Here is a 22,060-nt window from a genome sequence, read left to right on the forward strand (position 1 = left end):
GAAATGAAAACTATATAACGGATGTATAATTCCAGCTATGACTAACGGTTGTGAGACCTGGCAGCCAACAAAATCGGTGGAAAATAAATTAACCCATTCTCAAAGAGCAATGGAAAGGTAAATGTTGGGAATATCTTTAAGAGACAGGAAAAGATCAACTTGGGTGAGAGAGCAGACTAAAGTCAAAGATATTATAGAGGTAATAAAAGAACAGAAATGGAGGTGGGCAGGCCATGTAGCAAGAATACGGGGTAACCTATGGAGCAAGAGGTTGACTGACTGGACACCAAGAGATTGTAAGCGTACCAGAAAAAGGCCAGACAGGAGGTGGAGAGATGAGAGAAAATTTTGCGGGTAAAACGTGGCAGATAGGTTCAGTCCAGGAATTCGTGGAGAAGGTTGGGGGAAGCCTTTGTTCAGCAGTGGTCTATATAGATAGATAGATAGATAGATAAAATGTACACACACACACACACACACACACACACACACACACACACACACACACACAAAGGAGCATCTGCGCCGGAATATATGACTTAGCCGTGTGACCCTGACCGTCCAATTGCGCTCAGAATAGGATTCCTTCATTCTTACCTGAACCTTCACCTTTCTACAAGGTTTGGCTTAAATCACATGACAACTGCATAAGTGACACTGGCACGAGACTTTGACGTTTGACCCCATGTTCTCAAAAACATTATTTAACCCCTTGCCTGAGTCTCATTTCTTTCAAAAATTGGGTTAGATTAAATCAAAACTGTTTTAGTTATTCTGTTCACACAAAGACAAAAAGGTCGAACTGTGACCTTTTCCTGTGGCTTAGACCTTTGACTGTAAAAACAATTGAATCCCTTTGTTCTTGCCTTATCCTCAGCCCTTCCACCAAGTTTAATCTATTTCGGATAGAAACTGTTTAAGCTGTCTTTGCTAAGTCAGCTTTGACCTAGCCATGACCTTGACCTTCGATCCGTTGCTTCAAAAACTGTAGATTAACTCCTTGGCTGATCCTCAACACCTCCACCAAGTTCGGTTTTAAAAATGAGTTATTATATGTACACACACATACACACACACACACACACACACACACACACACACACACACAAAGAGAGAGAGAGAGAGAGAGAGAGAGAATGGTAAGAACGAAAATATTTACCAGCTTACAGATTTTCAATTAGTTCTGTGCGCAGTGCTACTGAAAACTTCGGAACTGTAAACTCTTGCTCAAAAAAACAGCATACCATTGGAAGAAGCAGGACCTGGTAATGGTTATTCAGCAACATATGTCAATTACATACGTCAGTAATGTAATAGTTATTATAAAACTATCAAACAGTACTTAGTGGCACCTAAGGCTTTGATATACCGCCAGTGTTGACAGTCCTTTCTTTGATTTCAAGAATTCGATGGCACATATTTAGAATTTTATTCTCGCTACCTTCAAATCATTTTCCTCAGCCTAGCAACGGACCTCACTTACGATTAGTGATGGGTTGATTACGGCTAGGTCTGTCCCATCCAGTTCTTAACGTTTATGCAAAGGTAAATATAATGATCTGGAGACAGCCAGAAAACAGAATGTTGCTGGACTGAAGAGGGTAGAAAAAAATGTCGTTATGGATTAAAAAAACGTGATAAATATGAGGTCTGATATAATAAAACCATTCATTTTTTCACTTCGATGACGTATTTTACATTTTACTCTTGCTATCTCCTGACGATTTAATTTAATTTAGGATGGACTTTTCCAACTGTAATGGTTAGATACGGCCTCCATTAACTACTTCATTGTGGCAGATTTTCCCTCAGTTGAATAAAACCGTACAGATGTGGCAAGATATTCTCTGCAGCACGTCATAGTACTGAAAGGAATTACTCGCAGGAGAACACTTACCACATTTTTCATCAGTGTAGACCAAAATTTAGGACAGGTAAGAGCCTGGGTGTGAGCGAATGAAGTTCCTTTCTCTTTTCGGCCGCCAATCTTCTGGATCGAGATACAGCGAACATATATCTATCTATCTATCTATCTATATCTATCTATCTATCTATCTATATATATATATATATATATATACCTATCTATCTATATCTATCTATCTATCTATCTATTTATCTACTGTATATATATCTATATCTATATATATATATATATATATATATATATATATATATATATATATATATTTTTATATATATATACCTATCTATCTATATCTATATCTGTCTACCTCTCTATCTATTTATCTACTGTATATATATATATATATATATATATATATATATATATATATATTGTTACATAGCCTATGATTTCATCATCCTTTGTGTAATTTTAACGCACAGTATGCTGCATGTTTGATCACGAGCGTGTTCTGCCTCAGTTCCCCCCTTCTACCGTTATAGTAGAGTAAGTCGTCATTTCTGGAGTTCAGAGCAGGATTGTCAACTCTTTGTCCCCATGGCTTTATTTGCGCGTCCTTCTTACAAGTTGTATCAAGCTCTGCCGGCCCCTATATAATGACCTCAGTCTCTGCATCATTGCCACTTAGATCTGCTCCTCATTTTGTTCACATCTCTGTCCTCCCCTGTACAGTTATTATTATTGTGAGTGCTCAAGAAATCTCCAAACATCTAGCAGCTGTGTGTAATTTGAGTATAACTGTTGTATTTTTTCTTGTACTGTGTAGCATAAGGTTAATTCTTAGGCCTAGTGAGGTTTTTTATTACTGTTGGGTTTTATGTCAGTCATTTTTTATAATAATTTGTATCTGTAATAATTTATCTTGCATTAACTGAGCATTACCCGGTGTATTTTCATTTTATCAGGGCTGACTTAGATAAATTTACTCTTGCTAATTTCGTGTTAATAGAGGCTACTGCAGTTAACCATATATTTAACCTGTTTATTTGCCATTACATTATCCTTATGAGTCCTGAATGTTTGGTTGTTAGTTTGAGTATTAAACTTTAACTTGTAATTTTACCTAACTCTTTTGTTTTGAACCTGGAACTTTACGGGACAGTAGTGACTCTTCGTATTCTCACTTAAAGTGTACATTATCTTTCTCTGTTCCGTAACATAAATTTGGCGACCTCTTATCAGGATATTCAGGATATTATCATAAGGATATTGCTTGATATTTTGTGACTGTTACTTATTCATGATGTCTACTATTACTACACTTGATGAAGCCAAAGATTTTTTGTCAAATGTGCAAACAGTGTGTGATGTAGAAAACAGAACAAAGAATGAACTTAAGCTTGTTGCTCAACAATTGGGAATTGCAGTTCACTCTCATCATTCTAAAGATCAAATTGTTTGCATGATTAATAAAAGCTTGTTTAATGTAACTCCTCCAAATCAGCAAACGCAGATTGAATTAGCTAAGTTACAGCTAGCCCTGCAGGAGGCTCGTGTTAAGGAGGCTGAATTTCAAGCACGTGCTAAGGAGGCTGAGTCTCAGGCTAAGGAGGCGGAGTCTCAGGCTCGTATTCAGGAGGCTGAATTTCAAGCAAATGCTAAGGAGGCTGAATCTCAGGCTTGGATTCAGGAAGCACAGATACAGGCTCAGCAACAAATTGAACTAGCTAGGATTCAGGCAGACCATGAGTATCGCATGAAACAAGGTGGAACTGGATCATCTAGCTCTGATGATTTTGATGTGGCTAAAAATGTTAAACTTGTCCCTCCTTTTAATGAATCTGATTTAACAAAGTATTTTCAGTTGTTTGAGAGGGTAGCTACAGGTTTTAATTGGCCTAAAAAGTATTGGCCAGTACTCCTTCAAACTGTTCTCACCGGTAAAGCTCAAGTAACTTATGCATCTTTGCCTCAGGATCAATCTGATAATTATGATGTAGTTAAGAGCTTGATTCTTAAGGCCTATGAGCTTGTTCCTGAAGCCTATAGAGTAAAATTTAGGACAACTTATAAGCAAGATAAGCAATCCCATGTTGAGTATGCAAAAATCAAAGAAGATCTGTTAGAGCAGTGGTTAAATTCTAAGAATGTGGATTCTGATTTTGGTAAATTTAAGCAGATGATTTTGCTGGAGGACTTCAAAAGGTGTATTAGTAAAGATGTAAGCCTATATCTTGATGAGAGAAGAATAGATAATTTGTCTGATGCTGCAGTTTTAGCTGATGAATATATTCTCACTCACAAGAGATATTCTAGAGAAAAAAGGAAAGCTGAGAGTAAGTACGTTGCCTCTACTCAGAGTACAGGTAACAGGAAAGAGAATAAAGATGATGTTTCTCAGGAAGTAAATACCAGCTTCACCTCTAGATTTCAGAAAAGTAAATGTACTTATTGTAGTAAGCTTGGTCATACTACGGAGAAATGTTTCAGGAGACAGCGTGATGTGAACAAAAAGGAGTCTTTAAATATTCAGTCAATTGGTCTAGTGTCCACCCTTGAGAGTTCCCAGAATTCTTTAACTGAGTTAACTGAACCTGCTTTGAGGGGTAACTTAAACGATCATGATGGAGCTCCTCTTTTGAGCAGTAACGTGGGTGACACTCTCAAGAGTTCATGTGCTAATTTCCTGTCTGATGGTTTTGTCAGTCCTCTGGACAGTAATGACAGGAAATCAGTTCAAATATATCGTGACACAGGTGCTTGCCAATCCCTTATGCTGACCAGTGTTCTAGGCTCTAATGTTAATTCCTCTGATGAAACTGTAATCTTACAAGGTGTAGGGAATAATTACTTCTCTGTCCCTCTGTGCAGAGTGAATTTAGAGTTTGGTTTTGTTAATGGTTCTGTTATGGTTGGGTTGGTTGAGACACTTCCAATGTCAGGTGTAACTTTCTGACTTGGAAATGATATTGGTGGAAGTCAAGTGTGTCCAGCTCCTCAGTTGTCTAGTGAGCCAGTGGCTGCGGCCCAGGATTGTGATGTCCCTGATGTGTTCCCTGCATGTGCTGTCACTAGGGCTAAGTCTAAAGTTACTGGTGATTTAGAGGGTAATGATGATGATGATGATGATGTTATCCTAGCTGACACTTTTCTTGCTAATTTGGACCACTCACCAGATGAGGCAGTACCCCGTAGTGTTGATAATTTGTCTCGTCAAGAGTTGGTTGAGTTGCAGGTTGCTGACCCTGAGTTGAAAGGTCTAGCTAACTCTGCTTACAGTGAAGAAGAGTCAGCCGGTGCTTCTACTTGTTATTATGTAAAGTCAGGAGTACTTATGAGGAAGTGGAGACCCCCAACAGCATCAGCCGACTGTGAATGGGAGGTTGTACATCAAGTTGTCATCCCTCGTGTTTGTAGGCAGGATATCATTAGAGTGGCTCATGATTCCAGTTTGGCAGGACACCTTGGAGTGAGGAAGACTGTGGCACGCATTTTGAAACACTTCTACTGGCCAGGTATCTTCAGGGATGTTTCCTAGTATTGTAAGTCTTGTCACACCTGTCAAGTTGTGGGGAAGTGTAATCAGACCGAAAAGGTTGCACCTCTAGTTCCCATTCCTCCTTTTGAGGCGCCTTTCACCCGTGTGTTGGTGGATATTGTGGGCCCTCTTCCTAAGACTTCTTCAGGATTTTCTTATGTGTTGACCATGATTGATATGGCTACTTGTTATCCTGAAGCCATTCCACTTAGAAACATCTCAGCAAAGAACGTGGTTAAGGAAATGCTAGGGTTCTTCACAAAGTTTGGTCTGCCCAAGGAGGTACAGTAAGACCGGGGAAGTAATTTCATGTCAAACGTTTTCAAGCAGTCTCTGAAAGAGTTGGGCATCACCCAGATCACGTCTTCAGCTTACCATCCCCAGACCCAAGGAGCGTTGGAGAGATATCATCAAACACTCAAATCGATGCTCAAGAAATACTGTTTGGAACATCAGAAAGACTGGGATAAAGGTCTTCCATTCGTTGTGTTTGCCGCAAGAGAATCTCCAAATGAATCACTGGGCTTCTCACCTTTTGAACTACTGTTTGGCCATGAAGTAAGAGGACCCCTTAAGTTACTCAAGGAATGCTGGCTGTCGGAGGAAGATGACGTCAACCTGCTGGAGTATGTGATGAAGTTCAAAGAACGGCTGTCCACTGCTTTACAGCTGGCGAGAGAGAATTTAGGAGCTGCTCAGGAGAAGATGAAGACTTGGTATGATAAGAAGTCCAGGTTATGCCACTTTCAGCCAGGAGATCAGGTTTTGATTCTGCTACCGGTGCATGGGCAACCTGTTCAAGCCAAGTTTAGTGGTCCTTATTTCGTGGAGAAGAAACTCAGTGATGTCAACTATGTCATCGCCACACCAGATTGTAGAAAGAACAAGCAACTATGTCACATCAACATGCTAAAGTTATATCACAGGCGGGACGAAAATAATCCAGTCTGCACTGTAGCTGTTCCACCCGAGTCTGCAAGTGAAGCTCTCCCATGCAGTATGAGCCTGAGTGATAGTTTGGGAAAGAATCCTGATATCATGAATGATCTCCAGACTAAGCTTTCTCATCTACCACCCAAGGAAAGGCGGGAGTTTTCGGCATTACTGCAGGAGTACCCGCAAGTGTTCCGTGCTACTCCAGGAAGAACCACTGTGTTGATGCATGATGTCGATGTTGGAGACACAAAGCCAATTATATTGCCTCCTTACCGTGTGAACCCAGTGAAAGTTCCTCTCATCCAGAAGGAGCTTGGCTACCTGTTGGACCACAAGATGATTGAGCCCTGTCAGAGCGAGTGGAGTTCTCCTGTCACTCTAGTCCCTAAGCCAGGTGGGTCACAGCGGCTTTGCATCGACTACGGACGTGTTAATCAGATAACCAAAACAGACACTTACCCTCTCCCTCGTGTGGAAGATTGCATAGACAAGATCGGAAAGGCTAGGTACATAAGTAAGTTTGATTTGTTAAAGGGATACTGGCAAGTACCTATGACTGAACGTGCTAGGGAGATCTCATGTTTTGTAACACTAGGAAAGACTTTTGCATGTTCGGTAATGCCATATGGTATGAAGAATGCACCAGCCACATTTCAGAAGCTCATGAATGTTGTAACAGAGGGTTTGGCAGGGTGTGTTGTTTATATTGATGATGTATTAATCTTCAGTGACAACTGGAAAGATCACCTATGCCATGTCAGTAAATTTCTTGACCGTTTAGTTCATGCTAATCTTGTAGCTAATTTATCAAAGTGTGAGTTTGGTCAAGCTAAAGTTCAGTACCTTGGGTATGTAATTGGTGATGGACATGTTGCACCACCAGGAGCTAAGGTTCAGGTTATAAGTGATCTTCCCAGACCTAAAAGTAGGAAAGAGCTACAAAGATTTTTGGGAATGGTAGGTTATTACAGGAGATTTGTTCTTAACTTTTCTATTCTTGTATCACCACTTACAGACCTACTGAAAAAGGGAGTTAAATTTGTCTGGACCGATAACTGTGAATCCTCTTTCAACAAACTTAAAGCTATTCTATTAAGTCAGCCAGTGCTCGCTACTCCAAATTTTGCTAAGCCTTTTAAGATGTCTGTTGATGCAAGTGATACAGGTGCTGGGGCTGTTTTGCTGCAGGAGGATGATCAGGGTATTGAACACCCTGTATCTTATTACAGTAAGAAGTTCACTCCACCTCAAAAGAACTACTCAACTATTGAGAAAGAGCTTTTGGCCTTGATTTTGGGTTTACAGCATTTTTCATTTTATTTGTGTTCTGGTTTTGAACCCATAGTCGTTTATACCGATCATAACCCACTGAAATTCCTTAGTAAGTTTAAAGATAAAAATCAGAGATTGACAAGATGGAGTCTACTTCTTCAGGAGTATTCTTTAGACATACAACATGTCAAGGGGAAAGAAAATGTTATTGCAGATTGCTTATCTAGACTTTAGACAGATTGTTTTAGAGTAATAAGAAATTTCCTTTGTAAATTTCTTTTTCTTTGTGGGGAGGTGTTACATAGCCTATGATTTCATCATCCTTTGTGTAATTTTAACGCACAGTATGCTGCATGTTTGATCACGAGCGTGTTCTGCCTCAGTTCCCCCCTTCTACCGTTATAGTAGAGTAAGTCGTCATTTCTGGAGTTCAGAGCAGGATTGTCAACTCTTTGTCCCCATGGCTTCATTTGCGCGTCCTTCTTACAAGTTGTATCAAGCTCTGCCGGCCCCTATATAATGAGCTCAGTCTCTGCATCATTGCCACTTAGATCTGCTCCTCATTTTGTTCACATCTCTGTCCTCCCATGTACAGATATTATTATTGTGAGTGCTCAAGAAATCTCCAAACATCTAGCAGCTGTGTGTAATTTGAGTATAACTGTTGTATTTTTTCTTGTACTGTGTAGCATAAGGTTAATTCTTAGGCCTAGTGAGGTTTTTGATTACTGTTGGGTTTTATGTCAGTCATTTTTGATAATAGTTTGTATCTGTAATAATTTATCTTGCATTAACTGAGCATTACCCGGTGTATTTTCATTTTATCAGGGCTGACTTAGATAAATTTACTCTTGCTAATTTCGTGTTAATAGAGGCTATTGCAGTTAACCATATATTTAACCTGTTTATTTGCCATTACATTATCCTTATGAGTCCTGAATGTTTGGTTGTTAGTTTGAGCATTAAACTTAACTTGTAATTTTACCTAACTCTTTTGTTTTGAACCTGGAACTTTACGGGACAGTAGTGACTCTTCGTATTCTCACTTAAAGTGTACATTATCTTTCTCTGTTCCGTAACAATATATATATATATATATATATATATATATATATATATATATATATATATATATATATATATATATATATATATATATACACACACAAACACACGGTATATAAGAGTGCTCGATGAGTGCAACACTGCCACCACCAACTGATACAAGGGCCGAATAATTTACTTTGCTCTGTGACCTTGACCTTCAAAAGGTTACTCTCAAAATTGAATGACTGTTCGTACATAAACTTTAGCTCTTTCACCAACTTTAGCTCAAATCAGATAAATTGTCTGAACTGACTTTGCCCAGTAACCTTGATATTTGACCCTTCCCCCTGATTCTGACCTTTTTTTTTTTTTTTTTATGCGAGTAAGTTTTTGTTTGTTTCTTGGAAGGAATTGTTTCCGGGCTCCAAAGGCTAGGAGCCCGCAAACAATTCCTTCCAAGAAAGAAACAAAAATAATACAAAAGTGAGCCAAATTCAATATCTGTTCATTTCGAGATGCCTGGACACAGTGCGTTTGAAAGCTGAGAGCTCATAGGAAGTAGGAAATACAGACAGAGGGAGACAGTTCCAGAGTTGACCTGTTGCATAAATGAAGGACTGGAAGTAACGGTTAACTCTTGCATTAGAGAGTTGGACAGAAAAGGGATGAGAGTTTGTTGCTAGACGAGTACTACGCGCCTGTCGTAGAGGTGGAGGGATGCAAGCAGACAGTTCAGAGGAGCAGCGACCATTGAAGCAGCGATAGAAAAGAGATAAAGAGGCAACAGTGCGGCGAAGAAACAGAGGTTGAAGGGAGCCAGTAAGAGAAGGAGAGTTAATGAGACGAAAAGCCTTTGAATCCACCCTGTTGAGAAGAGCTGTATGTTGGGAGCCTCCCCACACATGAGAGTTGTGCTCTGCACAGGGGCGAATAGAACCCGTGTATAGAGTCAACAATTGTGCAGAGGTAAAGAAGGTACGGATTCGGCTTAGAACACATAATCTCTTGGAAGCTGATTTTACAAGAAATGCAATATGATCTTTCCGAGATAAATCCCGAGTGAATGAAACCCCAGGCATGTTCAAGGATGATGCAGGCTTAAGCTGGATATAATTAAACGTTAGTGGGTACTCCTGTGGAAGATTCTGTCAGGTTGATAGGTGTAAAAACTGAGTCTTTGATGCATTAAAAACAACCAGATTATTTTTATCCCAGTCAGAGATACGAACCAAGTCAGACAATAGATGTGCCATAGCCTCATCCCTTGTTTGTAGTAGTAGTAGTTGTTCCCTAGGCAGTCTGGCCGAACAGCTCCGAGTCCCTTAGGAAGGCCATGGCCGAGACCTGGCTTTCCCACAGAGCTCTCAAAGAGTGTATGTTGTGTTGTTGGCGTAGGTGATTGTGTGCAATGCAGTCTTCCATAATGTGCTTAATAGTATGGGGTGCTGTGTTGAATCCTGGACAGGCATCAGCGACGGTCATCCAGCCTCTTCTGGTAGCTTAAGAGGGCTGGATGGTGCCCACATCTCAGCCAGGCCAGGTGGACCCTGTCCTCACGAGGAAGATAGGATTCAGAAGGGTGGATGTCAGGAGGCCGTGCATGCAGCTGTGTGTTGTCTTTAAGTGACTGAATGGAGCAGCGAGTGATCTGAGTGTGGATATGCTTCTGGAAGCTGGTCTGAGGTGGGCGAGGGGGGAGAGATGACAGTATTTGTGTATGGTATCGTGTGCTGGGTGTTGTTTTGATGTTCCTTGGTGTGGGTGGATGTGCAGCCATGTACTGTAGTGGATGTTGTGAGTTTGTGGAGGCTGCAGCAAGAAACTTGGTGCCTCTCATGTCTAGGTAATCCTTGACTTTGAGGACTTTGGTTTCTTGATGTAGGTGGTCTGTGGGTGTAGTAGCTGTGCAGCCTGTGATTATTTTTAGGGCCTTGTTCTGTATGGTCTGTAGAGTGTTGTGGTGTGTTTTGGTCAGGTTAGAAGCCCAGGCAGGGCTTGCATAATTCGTCACTGAACCTATGTATTGTTTGTATACTGTGGTGGTGGTTTCTTTGTGTCCGAATGTTGTATGGGCAAGTGACCTCAAAGCATTGAGTTTTAGTGTTATTTTGTTTTTAATGTTTGTGATGTGTTGTTTAAATGACATTGATGTATTGTATGTTACACCAAGGATTTTGTGTGTGTGTGTGTGTGTGTGTGTGTGTGTGTGTGGTAGGGGAGTGTCGTTTATGGTGAGGTGTGGGATGTGACTGTGTTCTTCTGTCCAGTTTGTGAGAAGAGTCACTGTAGATTTGGCTGGGGCTATTTTGAGCCTGTTTGTGGTGAACCATTCGTGTAGTGTGTTGAGGTAAGGTTGAATGATGTGTGCAGCTGTGTGTGCGTTTTGGTGTGTACATGTAAGTGTTATATCATCTGCATAGGAAGCTATGTGTATCTGTGGTGTGTGGGTACGTCGTGCATGTATAGTTTAAAGAGTGTAGGGGGCAAAACAGATCCTTGGGGGACGCCGTTTGTGAAGTTTCTGATGTTAGAAGACTGACCAGCAAATATTACGTGTGCACATCTGCCTGCTAAGTAGTTTGCCAGCCATCTCTTTGTGTTATTGTGCATGTTTGTGTTGAGTATTTTGTTTGTGAGGTTGTGGCAGGGGGTGGCATCAAAACCTTTGCTAATGTCTAGTGTGACTAGGAGTGTTCTGTGTGGTGGCCTAGCTGAATTCATGCCATCGAAAACTCTCTGTGTAAGGTCTGTAAGATGGGTGTTTGTGGAGTGTAGTGGCCTAAAACCATGTTGTAACTGGGCTAGGGAAATGTGAGGTGTGACAAGTTGTAGTATTAGTTGTTCAGTGACTTTAGAGGGGGTGCAGAGGAGTGTGATGGGGCGATGTGAGGAGGGTAACGTGGGGTCTTTGTTGGCTTTAGGGATAGTGATGATATTGCCATGCTTCCAGATGTTGGGTATTATGTTGTATGAGTAGCTGTAGTTTGATATGTTGGTGAGTGCTTGTATGCCTTGTGGTCATAGGTGTTTAAGGTGAATGTTGCTTATGTTGTCTGGTCCACAGGCAGATGAGTGCTTGAGGTTGTTAATGATGTGCTTCGTCTGGTTGTAAGTGAAAGGTGCGTAATCTGGGTCTGTGGGGAACTGTCTCTTATGTCTGATGATACGTCGGTCTTCCGGATGGGGGGTTAGATGGCTGACTTGTGAAAAGTGATTGATGAGAGTGTTTATTTGTTGTTTGTTTGAGGGTATGATATCTGTTGTTGTGATGGCAGCGTGTGATTGTGTGGTGCTGCTGTTGGAAAGTGTGATGCTGTTTAGTGTTTTGTAGAGTTTCCTGATGTTTGTTTTGTGGTCAAGTGTTTGGAGGTAATTTTTCCAGTTTAGTGTTTGCTGTTCTGATATTTTACTGTTTATATGAGTGTTGAGTTCTTGTATTTGTTGTATGGTGTCTTGCGTATGGGGTCTTGGGGAGTGTCGCAGTGTGTCCCGTTGTCTCATGAGGCCTTGAATTTCTGGTGTGAAATTGGGGTTGTGTCTCTTTCTGTTGCCTCTAGAGATGTGTCTTTTGTCTGCATTTTGTATGATTGTATTGAAAGTGTGCACAGCGGTGTTGATGTTTGTGATGGGTGTACTGTTTAGTGTTTTGAAAGTTGTTCTGTTTCAGTTACAAAGGCCTCCCAGTTGGCTTTCTTATAATTAGTGTATGTGTGTTTGTGGCCAGCTGGGGTGATTCTGGTTTTGGTAGTGATGATGATTGGGAGGTGATCAGAACCTAGGGTTTTGACCACTCTCCATGATGTAGTGGGAGCGAGGTTTGGGGAGCAGAAGGTGATGTCTGGAGATGATGGGAGGAAGAGGGCTTGGTGTGGGATATGGATATGTTGGTCTAGACTGTTTAGTATGAAAAGATGATCTGTCTGGGATTGTAGTAGCAGCCTTCTGTCTGTGTCAGGGTTGTTGACATGCCAGGCTGACGACTTGGCGTTGAAATCACCACCCAGGATGATGTTGGGTATGTTAGTGATGTGCTGTATCTGTGGAGAGTAATTGTGTGGTACTGTGGGGGACGATTGGGGGGGAATGTATGTGTTAGCGATTGTTATGTGTAATTTGTTACCAGTGCATATTTTAACTGATTGTATTTCTGTTGTGATGTCGTGTGGGGGGAGAAGTGACTTTGTGTGTGCACTGGTATCTGCAAAGTTGATGGATTTGTGTACCAGGGTGATGAGTCCACCGCCACCGGCGTCGGCCCAGTCTTCTCGAATGATGGTGAAGTTATGAAATGTCGGTGTTTTCTGTGCTCTGTGTAGTTTTGTTTCTTGTAAGATGGCAATGTGTATGTTCTGTTGTTTGATGAATTGTGTGAGTTCATGTATTTTGGTGTTTATGCCATCTGTGTTTAACTGAAGGATGTTTATGTTGTGTGTGCGATGTGTGTCGGCTGCTGCAGCACGGGGGGGAGGTGGTGTGGGTTGAGGGGAAGGGGTAGGAGGAGGTTGTGATGGAGGTAAGGGTTGAGGTGGATTAGGATGGGTTGGAATGGGAGGAGTTGGGGGACTGGATGGTGTGGGAAGGGTCAGTGGGTTTGGCTGTGGAAGTGTGAAGGAAGTAGGAGTAGGATTGGAAGAGGGGTTGATGGGTGGGGGGAAGGAGCATAAGGAACACGTCCAGGTGTTTGTGTAATGTTTCCTGGATGCAAGTGTTGTGCAGGTGTAATGGGTCCAGTTCTTGCAGGAGTTGCATTGAACTGAACCCTTTGTCTGTCGGCTTGACGTGATAGGTTTTGAGCATGTTGGACATATGTATTTGTTGGTGGGTCCTGGATTGCTCTCAGTGTCCCCGGCTAGAAGAAGTCGTCGAGAAATGACATCCGGTGAGTCATTTCTCGGTGTAGAAAAAACGGTGTTGTGTGTGTTGTGTTGGGAGATGTGGTACTTGCCCGGGCGACCGAAGCCATTCCCAGGTACTTGAGCCCCATGATTGGCCGGGGGGGTCTGCAGTGGTTTGGCCCCCATGCTGATCTCTTCTCTTCGACAGCCTCTGGGGGGTAGACCCACGGCGAAGACGCCACTGCTTCAGGTCCTACCTTGTTTGTTGAAGCAACTGCTGGGATGGATGTTGAGGGAACCGAATGGAAAGGTGAAGGGTAGAATCATCAGCATATGAGTGGATAGAGTTAGATGTACAGCGTAGAAGATCATTGATGAATAAAAGGAAGAGAGTTGGTGATAGGACAGAGCCCTGAGGAATACCACAGTTGATAGATCTAGGAGAAGAACGATGACCGTCTACAACAGCAGCTATAGTAGATGAAGGCACAGATAGAAGGATAGAAACCATAAGAGGGCTGTTTGGAAATTAAAGATTTATGCAGACTCGATCGAAAGCCTTTGAGATGTCAAGTGCGATGGCAAAGCTATCGCCAAAGTCCCGAAAGGAGGATGACCAGGAGTCTGAAAGGTAGGTGAGAAGATCACCAGTGGAGCGTCCCCAACGAAACCCATACTGAGGATCAGAAAGAAGGTTGTGATAGGAAAGGAAAGATGCTTTTAAATTTTCCTGTTAAGAATAGACTTGAAAACCTTTGAGACAATGGATGTTAAAGCAATTGGACGATAGTTAGAGGGTTGGGTATGGTCACCCTTCTTTGGGACTGGCTGAATGAGAGTAAACTTCCAGCAAGAAGGAAAGGTACAAGTTGAAAGACAAAGGCAAAAGAGTTTACCTAGGCAGGGTGTAAGCACAGAAGCACAGTTCTTGAGGACAACAGGAGGGACCCCATCAGGCCCATATGCCTTGTTAGTATTGAGGCCAGTGATGGCAGAAAATACATCAGCTGAAGACATTTTAATGTCAGCCATGAGGAAGTCAGAGGGAGGAAGTGATGGAGGAACAGCACCGAAATCGTCTAAGGTGGAACTGGAGGAGAAAGTCTGAGCAAAGAGATCTGTTATATCAGTAGAAGAAATAGCTACAGAGCCATCAGAGTAGAAAAGAGGAGGGAAGGATGATGAGATAAAGTTGTTGTTTTTGGCAAGATGCCAGAAGGAGAGGGAAGAATTCGAGTTGGAGAGTTGAGAGCATTTAGTAGGGATGAAATTATTTCTAGCAGAGCGAAGAACAGACTTAGCATGATTCCGGGCAGAAACATAAATAAGATGTGATTCAGGGGTGGGTTGGTTCTGGTACCTCTTATTAGCCCTCTCCTCGTTGTTGACAGCATTAGAACAAGCATGATTAAACCGAGGCTTTCTTGCATTAGTCAAAGGATATGAGAAAGGAATGTATGCCTCCATGCCGAAAGAATAACCTCTGTAATGCGCAAGGCACACTCAGATGGCTCCCAGCCACGGAAGCAATAATCCTTTCAGGGAAAATCAAAGAAGTACTGCCTGCGGGCCTCACAATCTGCAGCTGCAAAGTGCCACAGTTGACGTTTCTTTGGAGGGTCCACAGGCCTTACCAGAGCGATAGGACAGGTCAAGGTAATAAGGTTGTGATCAGCAGAGCCCAACAGAAATGAAAGATTAACAGCATATTGTAAGGAAGTGGTCAAGTATGTTGGAGCTCTCTCCAAGGCAGTCAGGGACACGGGTAGGGTGCTGTACAAGGTGCTCCAGGTCATTAAGGATAGAAAAGATGTAGGCTTGTTCACCAGGTGGATCAGTGAAAGGAGAGGAGAGCCAATGGTGGTGGTAAACATTGAAATCTCCTAGAATGGAGACTTCAGAGAAAGGAGAAATGGATAGAATGTGTTCCATCGTAGAAGTAAGATAGTCAAAGAATTTTTCACAGTAGAATCAAAGGATAAGTAAACAGCACAGATATATTTAGTCAGAGAATGACAGGAGAGCCGAAGTCAGAGAGTAGAGAATTCAGAAGAATCAAATTCAGGAACACGAGAGCAAGATAAGGCATTGCATACATATACACAACAGCCACATTTGGCTTTGAAATGAGTATAGAGAAAGTAAGAGGATACAGAAAAGGGTTTGCTGTCAGTTGCCTCAGACAGCTGAGTCTCGGTAAGGAAAAGCAGGTGAAGTTTAGAGATGGAGAGGTGATGTTCAACAGAAAGAAAGATAGAGGAAAGGCCGTGAATGTTGCAGAAATGAAGAAGTGAGTCAGACTGTTGTTCCAGGCAGCTCTTAGAGTCGTCACCGGGAGAGGTGTATAGAGATCTTGTTTTCGAAACAGGATCTCTGTACCTTTGGATTTGCCGGAAGCCTATAATGTAATATTTGAAAAGCGTGACCATCTGGTGATTCTTAGGGTGTCAGTCCCTTCCAAAAATTTAAATGATCAGAAATAAAGGAAAGTGAGCACATGGAATTCAATGAAACTTCTCAGCCAGCTTGTCTGGTTCCATGATAATGTCTTCTACTGTATAATGAGCCCCACCATTATTTTTAGGGGGGTCATCCCTCCTCACCATATGAAAACTTCTCAGTGTGGATGGAGGGCAGATATGGCACTGTTATCTTAGTACAAGTTGTACAGCAGACTCTTATCCTTGATGCGATACTTGGGGAGGGTGATCCCCCAATGATGCTTGCTGGGTCAACCCCCTCCCCCTACCCTCCCCCCAAAAAAACTATCAGAAATAGGAGAAATATTTAATAAACTACTTTTCATGTGGGTTCTTCTGGTTACTCCGAACATCTTCCACTATATACAATATCCAGCAATGATATTTTCAGGTGAAGCACATCTCCCCCCGTTAATGTAACATTCCCAGAAATGGTGGAAGGTGGTCTGATATGGCATTAAATATATTGCAGTACATGTATGACAATGGACTCTAATCCATACTGCGATATTTAGGAAACGTGCCCCTTCCATCAGTGATTCTTGGGAGGTCTGCCCCTCTAAGTAAAAAATGATCAGAAATACGGAATTGTGAGCACTTAATATCAAAGAAATCGGCATGCATATCGCACGATTGGGTATTCAGTTTATGTTTTCTGTGAAAGTACATGAAGAAACTGCACATGTAGTTTATTTTTAGTAAATGGTAACTCTTCCTAATGTTTTATTTCAGTTAACGTCAGACTTTTTCAGTTGGGAGCGAGGTTGTATACTAAGTGTAAATACCAGTAACATTGGCCTTTTTATGGTCATGGCAACTCTGGTATTCTGCATCAGGTAGCGCCATACGATTTTATTAAGCTGAGGTTAAGCATAGAAGCCAGACGGTGTCAACATTGGTGCCATTCATCCTCTCACATTGCATACAACTATAGCTTTGTGTTTCCTCTTCCTCCAGACGATCCTATTCAGCTGAGAGCGAAACTTAAAACCATGAGAAGGTTGATATCAATACCATAAACCCTCTCATGGTAGGTGCAGCAGTGGTACTGTATGTCCACCAACGCCAGACAACTTTATGCCGCTGAGATGAATAGTAGTCTGAGTGTTAGTCAGATAAGCAACATATGATAATTGTTTGTTCCCAGTTTACATACACGCAATATGCCTTCCTCGTTCACTTATTGTCTTCCATCCGAGTAATGTCCATTCCTGTTAATGCTTGCTGCTACAGTACTGTATAATGTCTGATACTGAACAGGTTTATTAAGGATTCAAAATTATGGTCTCTCCAGTTATAAAAGTATGTCCTAAACTAAATGAAAGCGTCTGGAGATGAAAAGAAAAAAAAAAATCTTCCTTGTGAGCAGTGAATTTCCCCTCTCCAACGTGACGTCCTTTTTAGTTTTGATGCTTCCAGTCCACGTTACTGAACTTAATAAAACCGTTTCCTGCTGCATGGATTGGTGATGAATATACCTAACCCCGCCAGCTCTAAATGGCATTCCTAAGCTGAAAAAAATCGCCTGCCAGTACCAAAACTGCTATTAAAAAAAGGACACCGCGCTGAACCTGTTATTCTCATCCATAACCCCTTCACCACTAACAATTATTTTGCATTTTCATTCTTGCTGCCTCCACACGATTTTATTCAGGACAGGGTAGATTTTTCAAGGGGAGAAACCAGTGAAGGGTTAATTCTGATCTCTACTGCTGGAACATATTTCCAGACCTGAATAGAATAATCCGGAGAGAGCCGAAAAAAAAGTGAAATTATTGTAATAAAGATGCTGATCATTGAGACTATTATTAATAATAATATTATTATTATTATTATTATTACTGTCAGTAGTAGTAGTAGTAGTAGTAGTGGTGGTGGTGGTTGTGGTAGTAGGCCCAGGCTCATGCTGAATGTGAAACCTCTGAACTGTAGGCTAAGGTTAACCTCTTCCGGCAGTCTACCATTCTCCTTCTGAGAGGATATGAAGGGAGTTGAAGGACGCTTGTATTAGTATAACCGGGAAGAGGACTCACTTGTTACATTCCAGCACCAGAGTGATAACCTGACCTGTACGTTTAACATTACTAAACTCTGCCAACACACAAGCACATATCAGCACATGGGAATGAACATAGCTGCAGGCGTTAGTATATGCATATGAACAACTGAGCATTCACATAACTGCCAACGTTCCTTTACACCACACACACTCACACACACACACAAGAGGCGCCGAGCAGGGCGGACGCACTTCACCATCACTCAGTACCTGGCCAAACCTGGCCAGTGGCCATACCTAAATTAGTATCTTTATACGAGTCAAGCTCTGTACCAGGTTAGACTAAATGGTGTCCTAATATAAAAAGAAGTTTTAAGTAAGACTGTTGCTCAAAGAGTAAAGAAAACAAAGAAGCGCAGGAATGCACACAATCAGCTGATCAGTTGTTTTGTCTGCTACTCAGCACCAGGGAATGTACTGTAAGTAGAATCTGTGCTCTTTGTACCGCATGATGGCCACCTACTTCAGTAAAGCAAATTTGGGAAAGAAAAGGGATAAAGGTAGAAAGTAGGATGATGATTTCTACCAAGAACTGGTTGAAATGGAGATACACAATAAGCTGGTGGAACTAGTAAACAGAATAGAAATGGCTTTTCAGAATGAAATGGATGAAATTAAGAAACAATTGCATTTGCAAAAGGAAGAAATAGAAAAATTAGTAAAGGAAGTCAACAAGAAAGACACAACAATAGATGAGCTGACAGTAGAAGCGAGCTCACTTATGAGGAAAATAAGTGAAATGGCAAGTACAGTAGTCAACCATAATAAGAATATTATGGAAGAGTTCAAAAATGATACAGAGACAATTCGGCAAGGAAGCAGTCTGACAGATCAAAGCAGTGATATTGAAGAGAAGATAACACAGGTGAATGAAGCACTGCAAAGCTACAAAAATGATGTGGAAATCATTTATGCTGAAATAATAGAAGTAAAGAAAGACCTAGAAACAAGGGTGGAAGAAAAAAGCATAAAAAAGGAGGTGAAAAAAACAAGATTTTGAGAGACAAAAAGGAGACGGCAAATATAATGAGCATATTGAAGGAAGTATCAGAGGAAATCTGTAAGATAGACATAGAGGAACACAAAATGTTGGGGAAAGACGAGAGAAATAAGTCAAGGCCTCTAAAGGTAACCTTCCAGAGTGTAAACACTGGGGAGGGGATACTAAAAAATGCAAAGAAACTCCTGGAAAAAGACGAATTCAAAAATGTATGGATAAAAAGATGCCTAACTCAAGAGAAAGTGGAATTACTAAAAGAGAAAAGGGAGGAAGCAAAAACAAAGAACGAGGGAAGATCAGAGGAGGAGAAGAATACATTTTTTTACAAAGTAATCTGATTGCAGGTTTGAAAGTGTTACATAAACAGGAGGGAATAAAAAAGAGGAAGGTAGTAGAACCAAGTCATGACAAGTATGTAAATAAGATGATTAAGTTGATGTAGGAAGGTAGTAGAACCAAGTCATGACAAGTATGTAAATAAGATGATTAAGTTGATGTAGGAAGGTAGTAGAACCAAGTCATGCCAAGTATGTAAATAAGATGATTAAGTTGATGTAGGAAGATAATAGAACCAAGTCATGACAAGTATGTAAAATAAGATGATTAAGTTGATGTACTCAAATGTAGATGGAATGGTATCTAAATTATTAGAGATGAATGACTATATCAGAGAAAATGAACCACATATAATATGCCTGAAACAAAATTAACACCAAGGATATCAAATGACATCCTAAACTTAGAGGAATACAATGTGTGGAGAAGAGACAGGAACTTAAAAAAAAAAAAAAAAAGAGGAGGAATTATAATAATAACAAAGAAAAATCTAAAATTCGAAGAAATAGAATTAGATACACCATCGCAAGTAGAACTGATTGCAGTAGAGATCAATACATCTGAAGGGAAAGTAATTGTAGGAAATTTATACATGCCACCCAGATCAAACACATGGGAAAGAGGCAATATGAGGATCTGGCAGAGAGTACAGTTCAGAGTTTAAGAGCATTACTACACAGAATGGAAGAGAAATCGGAAAGAATTATACTAACTGGAGATTTTAATACAAATATAAATTGGAATACTCTAGATATAATAAGTCAAGAAAGCTGTTGGGACCAAAGCTCTTGGATCTCATGCAGTTTTTCTTAACGCAACATGTACGGGGAAAGCACCAAAAAAAGAGGGCTCGATGTACCCTCAGTGCTAGATCATATATTTACTAGGCATGAAAACGATATTGACAGTTTAATGCATCACCCTCCATTCGGCAAAAGTGACCATGCAGTACTAAATTGCAAATTCAGGGTTGCATGTGACATAGTTAACAGAAATGAAAGTTACAAAAAGAGCCTAAATTATAAAAAGGGAAACTACCATGACCTAAAGAAGTACTTCTTAGAAATTGATTGGGAAAAGGAGCTTAGAGGACATGCTTTAAATGCTATATATAAAAAAAAAATTGTGAACTTTATGCAATAGGAGTCCAGAAGTACATCCCACAGCACAAAGAAGCAGAAAAGAAAATAAAGAAATGGTTTAATACAGAATTTTAAAAAATCCAAAGAAACAAGAGATTTGTTGTGGAGCAGATACAGAAGATACAATAGTGAAAGGGCATATAACAACCATAAACAGGCAAGAAACGATTATCCATGAATAAGGATGGAAGCCCAAAAACAGTTCGAGGAGGATATCATTAACAAAAGTAGCGATCAACCGAAGCTATTTTACAGCTACATCAGAGCAAAACCAAAGTAAAAGATATAATACAATCCATTACGGATGAAGGGATCACCTATACACAAGAGAAGGATATTTGTGAGGCACTAAATAAGAATTTCCAATCAGTTTTTACAGAAGAAAACAATTTTGAGAGGGATGATATGGAACATGCATGCCCACATATATTACCAGATATACAAATATCAGAAAAAGAAATACACGAGGCGTTAAGTAAATTAGGCAAAGGTGAAGCCAATGGTCCTGATGAAATTTCATGTTGGGTGCTACATGAATATGCAAAGGAGTTAAGTAAACCATTATCTTTAATTTTCAAGAAATCCTTGAGACAAGGTAAACTACCTGATATTTGAAAGAAAGCAAACATTGTTCCCATATTCAAAAAAGGGAATAGACAAAATCCACTCAATTACCGACCAGTATCACTAACCAGTGTTGTAAGAAAGATATTAGAAAAGCTGATAAGAAAAGTTTGGGTAAATCATCTAGATGAACACAATATGATAACAGAAATAGCTTGGTTTCAGAAAAGGAAAATCCTGTGTTACTAATCTGTTGAGCTGTACCTCCTCTAGGACGTCAAGTGTTCAAATGATTTAACATTGTCTTGAATCTGGTAATGCAAGTTTTTGGTTATGGGTTTGAACACGAATTCACATTAACATTAATAATTATTCAACAAGCCTCACAGCAAAACAGTAGATATACAGTTCTGGATTTTTAAAAATTCTTTTAAGATAAAAATAGATGTTTTGTTTCTACTGTGAACTGGAATATTAAGTTTCAAGGTACAGGAGGTGATAATACTGCAAGTATTTACTTGACTTTGCACATTCAGTACATGAATATGAGGGAAGAGCGGATGTTAGTATGGGTCAGAACAAAAACAAAAAGAATCTAAATTATAAAAAGGGAAACTACCATGACCTAAAGAAGTACTTCTTAGAAATTGATTGGGAAAAGGAGCTTAGAGGACATGCTTTAAATGCTATATATATAAAAAAAAAAAAAAAAAATGAACTTTATGCAGTAGGAGGCCAGAAGTACATCCCACAGCACACAGAAGCAGAAAAGAAAATAAAGAAATGGTTTAATACAGAATGTAAAAAATCAAAAGAAAAAAGAGATTTGTTGTGGAATAGATACAGAAGACACAATAGTGAAAGGGCATATAACAACTATAAACAGGCAAGAAACGATTATACAAGAATAAGGAGGGAAGCCAAAAAACAGTTTGAGGAGGACATCATAAATAAAAGTAGTGTTCAACCGAAGCTATGTTACAG

The sequence above is a fragment of the Coenobita brevimanus genome, chromosome 80 (assembly GCF_032717465.1).
Source record: "Coenobita brevimanus isolate Jiangsu-jjx chromosome 80, ASM3271746v2, whole genome shotgun sequence".
Lineage (NCBI taxonomy): Eukaryota > Metazoa > Arthropoda > Malacostraca > Decapoda > Coenobitidae > Coenobita > Coenobita brevimanus.